Source organism: Mandrillus leucophaeus, unplaced genomic scaffold (assembly GCF_000951045.1).
Source record: "Mandrillus leucophaeus isolate KB7577 unplaced genomic scaffold, Mleu.le_1.0 Scaffold1394, whole genome shotgun sequence".
Taxonomy (NCBI): Eukaryota; Metazoa; Chordata; class Mammalia; order Primates; family Cercopithecidae; genus Mandrillus; species Mandrillus leucophaeus.
This window is the reverse complement of record NW_012101359.1, coordinates 281,743-290,506: the sequence shown is the minus strand read 5'-3', so window position 1 is coordinate 290,506 and position 8,764 is coordinate 281,743.

Genomic DNA, 8,764 nt, shown 5'->3' with positions numbered 1-8,764 from the left:
GCCTCCCAAAGTACTGGGATTACAGGCATGAACCACCATGCCTGTCCCCATTCAGCTTTCTATATGTCTGTCATATTCCTGGAGCTTCACAAAATTTGTCATTCTGTATGTACTGAATAAATGTAAATTTAACATGAAGGAAATTAAAGATGCAAATTGAATTGTAGAAAGAAATAGACAAAGATCAAAACCTAGAATTTATTCTTTATATTTTAGAATTCTTTTGCAAAAAAAAAAAGGAAAGGGATGTTTGGTGACTCCTCCTTTAGGCAGGGGGTGAGTTCTGTCTATAAAACTTTCTCTGGGCATCTCTAACTGCTTTGAACATTCTGAATTCTTAGTTTGTGGCTTTTAGTAGTTTTAGTGGAGTCATGTTAGTATTTCTTTCCCATTGTTCCTAAGAACCAGTGTCTATTCCTTTCCTTTCTTAAAATCTAGAAACAAAGCTGAGTATTTCCCTACTTTAGAAACACTTCATGCTTTAACCACTCCTCGTCAAAAATTAGCTGTGGGTCATTTGAAATCTGAACAAAGCACTTAGTATTTCTCCTTACGAAAATCTAGCTTGTCCTTACAGAAAACTGGAATGAAAACAACATGGGAAATTGTCAAAGGGAAGGATGAGAGGGACTTTTTTTGTGGAATCCTTTCCTCCTTAAAAATATGGGGAAGGGTGTCTTGTTCAGCAACGGAAAGAAATGAGAATGATATGAACCCTCAAAAGGGTGACTCCATGAAATTAGAAAAGCAGGAGTTTGTACCTTGGAAAGCTCTTGGAAAGCTCACAGATACTCACCTGCCATTCTGTGAAGGACAGTGAGGCAAAGACTTTTCAGGGACACGGAGAGCACTTTGTAATCCAGGAAATCCTTGCTGGATCTTTGCGGGAAGCCCTCCCATGGAAAGTGATTTGGAGAAACTCCATTTTCAGCATCTGACTGGCTTAGTTTAACAAACCTCTCTGTTGTTCAAGCGTGACATATTCTGCCACTGTACCCTGTTCAGAGAGCCCCTGGATCAGACCTGTGGCTATGGTGATGGAGAAAACATTTACAGTGCGAAGCCTCAGTTTATCATTTGAGGTCATCAGCATGCCCACACAGAAGAGAAACCTAGCTGATGCACTAACCACAAGACAATCCCGAATAACAGCACAGGCATCTGTACTATCTACAGGGATAGTATGAGTCCCAGCTCATACTATGAGGGAATTTCAACAGAAGACAAAATGGTGGCCAGGCGCGGTGGCTCACGTCTGTAATCCCAGCACTTTGGGAGACCAAGGCAGGCGGATCACCTGAGGTCGGGAGTTCAAGACTAGTCTGACCAGCATGGAGAAACCCCGTCTCTACTAAAAATACAAAATTAGCCGGGCGTGGTAGTGCATGTCTGTAATCCCAGCTACTCAGGAGGCTGAGGCAGGAGAATCGCTTGAACCCGGGAGGCGGAAGTTGCAGTGAACCTAGATAGCACCATTGCACTCCAGCCTGGGCAACAAGAGCAAAACTCGAAGGAAGGAAGGAAGGAAGGAAGGAAGGAAGGAAGGAAGGAAGGAAGGAAGGAAATATTTATATAATCCTGGAGTGGAAAGGCATTTCTATATGGGACATCTAAGCTAGAAGGTAAATAAGTAAGAAAGATGAATAGCAGCCGGGTTCAGTGACTCACACTTGTAATCCCAGCACTTTGGGAGGCTGAGGCAGGCAGATCACATGAGCCCAGGAGTTCGAGACCAGCCTGAGCAACATGGCAAAACCCCGTTTCTACAAAAAATTAGCTGGGCCTGGTAGCACACACCTGTAATTCCAGCTACTTGGGAGACTAAGGCATAATAATCGTTTGAGCCTGGGAGGCGGAGGTTGCAGTGAGCCGAGATTAAGCCACTGCATTCCAGCCTGGGTGACAGGAAAGGTGAAGGGCTGTCCAAGACTCCGGAGTGAACAGGTCTCCGGGCCATAGTTGGCCCTTAGGTTGTCTTTCTGTAGCCTAAAAATAGGTGCTTCCTCAGGACAGACGGCTCGTGTGGGTGGCACACCTGAGCACCACCTTACACAGGGGCTAAGGATCTGACATAAGTGAGACCAGCTGCCCTACAAACAAGAGAGCCTGTTCTCCGTCAACTGATGCTTGTCATGCCTTGAAGAGCAGTATCCAACCCCAAAGATCAGCCAGACTCTCTCCAAAGCTTGACCTTCCTGTCTTAGAGAGATACTCAGGGACTAATTCTGCCCTTTATTGTTTTTTGTCTCTAAGGATTTTCTTTTCTAATCTTAAAAATGGGAAATTCAATAACCTAAATCTGTTACATTGTTCAGTAGCTTTCACGTTTTCATTTTAATTTGTCATTCTGACAGTGGTGTGAACAATGTAGAAAATCATACTAGGAGTCAGTAATCTTTGTTTTCCACATTTGCCAAAATCATCCCTTGGGTTGTGTTTTTTTAAGACTAAAAGAAAAGGGTTCAGTATCAGGAATTAGAGAACTGTTCTTGCGGACCTGCCTATAAAGGATTTGATCGTGGAAGCCTGTCTGTATTATTGATTCAGTAGCTCCTCCAAATCTATCTATTCACAACGTTTATTAAGTCCTTCATGTGTGTCAGATGCCACATTAGTAACTGGGGACACGTGACCTGTCCTTAGGGAGGTCTACAGTTTAGCACAGGAAGGTGTAGAAACAAGTGCCATAAAGGATTATAGATGCTGTGGTGGTGTGAAGTGTGTGTGTTTAAGGTGTGGGGCAGAGGAGAGAGTGGCCAATTCTAATGAGGATAAGGAATTTCTGGAAGTTCTTCATAGAGGATACGATGCTTAAACTTTGCCTGGCAGAGGCATTGGGGAAAGAGCAGACATTGAAGCCAATATTCTTTTTCCAACCTTGAAGCCCAGAATCTTCTAGCTGTGTAACCTTTAAGCCTGCTTCCAGATCTGTAACATTAGAATAATAATAGTAATCTCATACTGTAGGGGTGAAGCTTACATTGGTTAGCTCTGAAAGCACATCATTAGCATGAAACTGCCATTAATGGAAGCAATCACTTTCTGGTTCTTATAAAAGAGCCCGTTGTAAAGGGGCAAATGAGGAAGATTCACACTGGCTGCCTCAGACAGGGATCTCCACATGGAAACATTAAAGAGCAGACAGTTTCTGGTGGAGTGGGTGAGTAGGGGAAAGGATATTCAAATCCAAACTGCCTGTGCTTAAAGGAACTCTAGTTCAAAGTGTCTGAAAAGCCAGTGTCCTTGGAGCTGTCCTTGGTTCTGATCTCACCAAGGCTTAACTCTTGTTATCTTGGGAAAGCCTGCTTGGCTCTCTGCCATGTCATTTTGCAGGGGTCTGAACTGTTGCCTCCAGCCAGCAACTTGATGGATTTTTCCATGTTCTCCAGCCGCCTGAGAGGAGTGCCGGGCTCCCCTTCTGAACTTCTGCCGTGGAAACTCACATCACTCCCACAAATGCATAGGAAATGTTTAGCTCTTGCTAGAGCAGTGGTTCTCAACCAGGGCCAATTTTGTCCCCCAGGGAACACTTGGCAATGTCTGGAGATACTTTTAGTTGTCACAGTTCAGAGGTAGGGGGCATTTGCTGGTGGCTCCTAGAAGATAGAGGCCAGGGATGCTGCTGAACATTCTGCAATACACAGGATAGTTCCCCACAACAAAGAATTATCTGGCCAATTGGGCCCAAAAACATCAGTAGTACCAAAACAGAAACCATGTTTTAGAGTTGAGGCAGTTGGTGTGGTAATTAGAACTTTGCTGGACATAGGTCTGGCTCACTGATCTGGATTTACCATTATAACTTTGGCTAAGTCATAAGTCACTAAACTGTTCTAAGCCTTTTCTCTCTTTCTTTCTTTCTCTCTTTCTTTCTTTCTTTCTTTCTTTCTCTCTTTCTCTCTTCCTTTGTTTGTTTGTTTGTTTCTTTCTTTCTTTTTTGAGACAGAGTCTCACTCTGTCACCCAGGCTGGAGTGCAGTGGTGCAATCTCAGCTCACTGCAGCCTCTGCCTCCTGGGTTCAAGCAATTCTCCTGCCTCAGCATCCTGAGTAGCTGGGACTGCTAAGCCTTATTTTCTATGTGTGAATGTTTAGGCTCCTGAACTAGATGACCTCAATGCCCCCTATCTGTTCTAACTCAACACATCTTCTGTCCATAAATATTTGGTGAGTAGTACGCTCCCAGCAATTAACATTCTCTGAGACTATTAATATAAAATATAATGGAATGTATAAAATAAAGGAACAGAATGGGTAAAAGTTGTAAGAGCTGATATGATAAAAGGTTACTACTCGGCCAAGCATGGTGGCTCACACCTGTAATCCCAGCACTTTGGGAGGCCGAGGCAGGCAGATCACCTGAGGCTAGGAGTTCAAGACCAGCCTGACCAAATGGAGAAATCCCGTCTCTACTAAAAATACAAAATTAGCGCCATTGCATTCCAGCCTAGGCAACAAGAGTGAAACTTCATCTCAAAAATAAAGGTTCCCACTCAAATATATACCAAATTTATATATAATATGCATGTTAGACAAAACACAGATTGTAGATCTTCAAGTGGTGAGAAGAATGACACTTTCACCAGCAGTTAAAGACATATAAAATAAAATATGCCACTTTTCCTAATCTTCTGAAAGAAGCATTGGGACTGTGAGGAAACAAATGCACTTAGATATTCTTGTCTCTGAACTAACTCATAATCTGGCACCATAAAACAGTAGCAACAAATGTGGTTCTTCAGCTCAATCAAATTATTCCATTATAAAAAGTATACCTGAAGTTCATCTTTACATCTATAAAATTCATGGGAACCTAATATTTTTAAGTAAAGACATACTAGATTACCCCCCAACACACACACACACACACACACACACACACACGCACGCACACTTTATCCAGTAAACAGTGGGTAACAGACACACACACACACATTTTAGCCACTAAACAGTGGATAAAGTCACTGGATTTAAAGAGTTAATTTTCAAAATTAGGAATAATCCTTTGTATTATGTCTTCCTCTTAAACATCTTAAATACCAGCTTTAGAGTTCATGGGAGCCAGGGAGGCACACAGGTTCCAGAAGGAAAGGAGCCATCCTGGATTGTGGGTCCACCCTTCAGGAGAGGAAGGTGAGAAGCTCCTGGTGCAACTTTCCAAGTGGAGATCCCTGTCTGAGGCAGCCAGTGTGGATCTTCCTCATTTTCCCCTCACAAGAGGCTCTTTTACAAGAAGAACCAGATAGAGGTTGCTTCCAGGAATGGCAGTTTCAGGTTGGTGATGCACTTTAAATATAGAGATCCCTACCACGCTGGTTCCAAGTGACTTGACAAGGACAGGCCAACCTAGCTGTGCCAAGGAGAGAGACCACATCTCAGGAACCTCTCTTAAAGCCATCTTGTCATGACCCTCCATTGTCCCCTGAGTGTGAGGAAACACATCTTTATTCTGCCTATAGGTCAGGAATGAAGAAGTAGCTGCCACCACCACCACACACAGGAAAAGGTACAACTAAAGGAGTGAATCTAGGAAGTATTCCTCTGCTCCCTAAAGTCTCACTTGAGCCTATAGCATTTTCAGAGGACTCTTCAAAAGAGAATTCAAAGACAGTCAGATGTAAGCAGTGACTGAAATAAAGGCAATGAGATGAGAGGTGGAAAGGAGACCAAATGTAAAAGAGAGCAGAAACTTGAGTGGACGGTGGCACAGAGCAAGACCAAAGGGCAGCAGCTGTCCCCACCCTGGGCACAAGAGGCTGGTTGCATGTACATATGGTACTGGATCAATACTGCATATTGCAAACACTGCAGGTATGCGCATGTGTGCACATAGTCAATTACATTTGCATGTATACGTATGCATTAAGATGTCTTTATGAACACAAACGCGTATGTGTATTAAATGTCTGTGTATATAAGAACATGTGGACAAAAGTATGCACATGTCCATACCTGCAGTGTCACATACTGAATGTTATATGGAGAACATTTTGGTAATTTTAGGCATCCTAGCATCCAGGGGACAACGTGCTCCTCAAAGCAAACCCACTGGTATGTGAGGGGACCCTGTTCATATCTTTGGTCATAAGCCAACTGGCTGTTGGTTGGATGACCCCTAAGAAATCCTCAAGAGAGTTGTTCCCTGATTGATGTGGAGAGGGAGATGGCTGCCTGGGGTGGAGGCCATCACTGCCTCTATTAATCCAGGGACCAGCAGCATCAGTACCCAGCAGACTAGGCAGGGCACTCAGCACACACAATTACCAGGCCCCTAGGTTGTACCAGAGTGTTACAAGCTACAGTGGTGGTCTTTCCCTTTTGTAAGACCTCCATGACTTTGCTCTAGTAGTTTTCCTTCCTGGAATGTCTGCTCAATGTTTGGGGCCCAGCTCCAGTGACAATGTTGCATTCAGGAAGCCTTCTCCGCCTCCTCTTCTCCCAAGTTTAAATGTATCACTACATTCCCAATGCACTGTTTCTATCTTGGCGCACTGTAATGTAGTCATGTGAATACCTGCCTCTCATGTGTATGAGAAGCATGATTTATCTATCTTTGCATTTGCACCATCTGGTCTAGTACCAAGCATTTAATATGTCTCAGTGTACTGTTGATCTGAAATGGCTCCTCAGCTTTGGGCATTCATGCCCCTGTATTTGAGGTATGAGTACACACATCCTTCCTCTGATTAAGGCAAGTAACATTTAATCCCTTCTGGGGTCTCATAGTGTAGTGAAAAATACAGAAATTTAAAACATCATTTTAATCAACTGGTGACAGGGTACAGATGCAGAAGTTGCACATGTTTGGGCCTCAGCATGACAGTGCGGGTGCAGTTGTTCACTGTGCAGTCATTACCTGGTGCCTGGGGGAGGGAAAGTGGCCTGACAACTGGGAAGGGACAGAGAAGCCCTGCCAGCCAGCAAGGTCAGGTGGCTTCCCCATGAGCTGCTGAAACCTGCCCAGGGCTCGGGGCTTCATTCCGTTGCCAGGATGAGACACCTGGATAGGGACACAACCGTTCTCATGGAACCAGGCAGGTCGTTCATGTTCCCCGCCCAGCTCCAGCATCCAGCCCAGTGCCTGAGGGAGGAAATGCCCTTCCTAGCCAAACCTGGTTTCAGCTTCCAACCATGATGGGAATTGTGTTCTCTGGCTTGAGAAATACGTAAGGGAGACAGACAGTCTGGAGGTTATGACCCCATCTGCCGCAGCCTGGCCAGAGGAGACAATACGAGGATGATCTACCTTCGGAGGATGCCCTTGTCTTTACCAGCAACCGTGTGACCTTGGACCAGCCATTTCTCCTCTAGACTTTCTTCTCAAGGCTGTGAATCCACAAAGACAGGGACTGTAAATGCCTCATTCACCACTGAATTCTAATCACGTAGTACTGTGCTTGGCACATAGGTACGCTCCATAGAGATTTTTAAAGCATGTGAATGTATCTCATCTGCTCTAGAATACTGTTTTAGAAATAAAGGACACTTTTACTCATAAAACTAAGTGGCTTCAGCTAAAATCATGATCTTATTTTGTCTTTTTTTCTCCACTGGGGATATTCTTGCACCTCAGAGGTTACTCACACATTCCTCAAATGACACGGAAAGTAGAGGGGTGGCGTGGAAGTTGAGATCAAGGGTCATTCTTCCAACTGTTGGGCTTACTCAAGTAGTTTAGGGAAGACACTTCAGAGGGCTGGTTTGGTGGGAGGGGAAATTCTGTGGTCTGGGAGCCAGGAAGCTTGTTCTGTTTCCAGGTGGCAAAAGTAGCTATGTGAGCTGAGACAGGCCCAGGCACAGGACACAGGTTCTGTGGCCCTTCTCACCCCTCCCTTCCCAGGTGCCCATCCAGAGCACGCATGTGAGGACATCTCTGTCTCAGGGACACAAGCAGCCCCTCTCCATGTGCATGGGAGATCATTGCTTAATATTAATGAAAAATTGCCACTGCCATGCTGGGCATTTCAGGCCGCAGTTCAGTGTCTCTTTTAACTCAGGAGTGTTCCAGATACCTCAGCAGCAAGACCCTGTGCAGGCCAGTCCCTCCTTAGTATCTCTCCTGTAAGAGAAGAGTTGGTTCAGCTTCACAATCAGGACAAGGAGGGCCAGCTGCAGCCCAGGGCGGGAGGACGAGACCAGGTCTCAGAATTGGAGTTGAAAGATTATTAACACATGTCAGAAGATCTGGAAATTGGTAATTAGAAATTGTGCAACCTAGAAAATCTGTTTAGCCTCTGTGGACTATCACCTTTGGGATGCTCAGTGAGACAATGCAGATGAAAAGTAGATTCCTAAACTGGGCACAGGAGTGCATGCTGTAATCCCAGCTATTCAGGAGGCTGAGGCAGGAGGATCGTTGGAGCCCAGGAGTTCGAGACCAAGCTGGGCAACACAGCAAGACCCTGTTTCAAAAAAAAAAAAAAAGCATGTTCAACCAGACAACTGTTGAAATTTAAATATTTTCAACAGTTGAAATTCAACTGAAATTCAAACAGTTGAATTTCAACTGTTGAAATTTAAATATTTACACCCTATCTTTCACAAAGCCCATTTTTCTGAGAAGAAAAAGGAAACTGGTAGAACTTCATTATTCCTTGAAGAATTGTCAAGATGGTATTTCTACAACCCTCTGAGATCATTTCTCTCCTTTGCTCAGAATTATTTAACGCAGGAACTGCTGCCATTTTCTTTCTTGTAAATCTGATTAAAATTATGGATCCTTTCGAGAGAGAAGAGCCCCTGCACTGACACACATGAAGTTTTGCA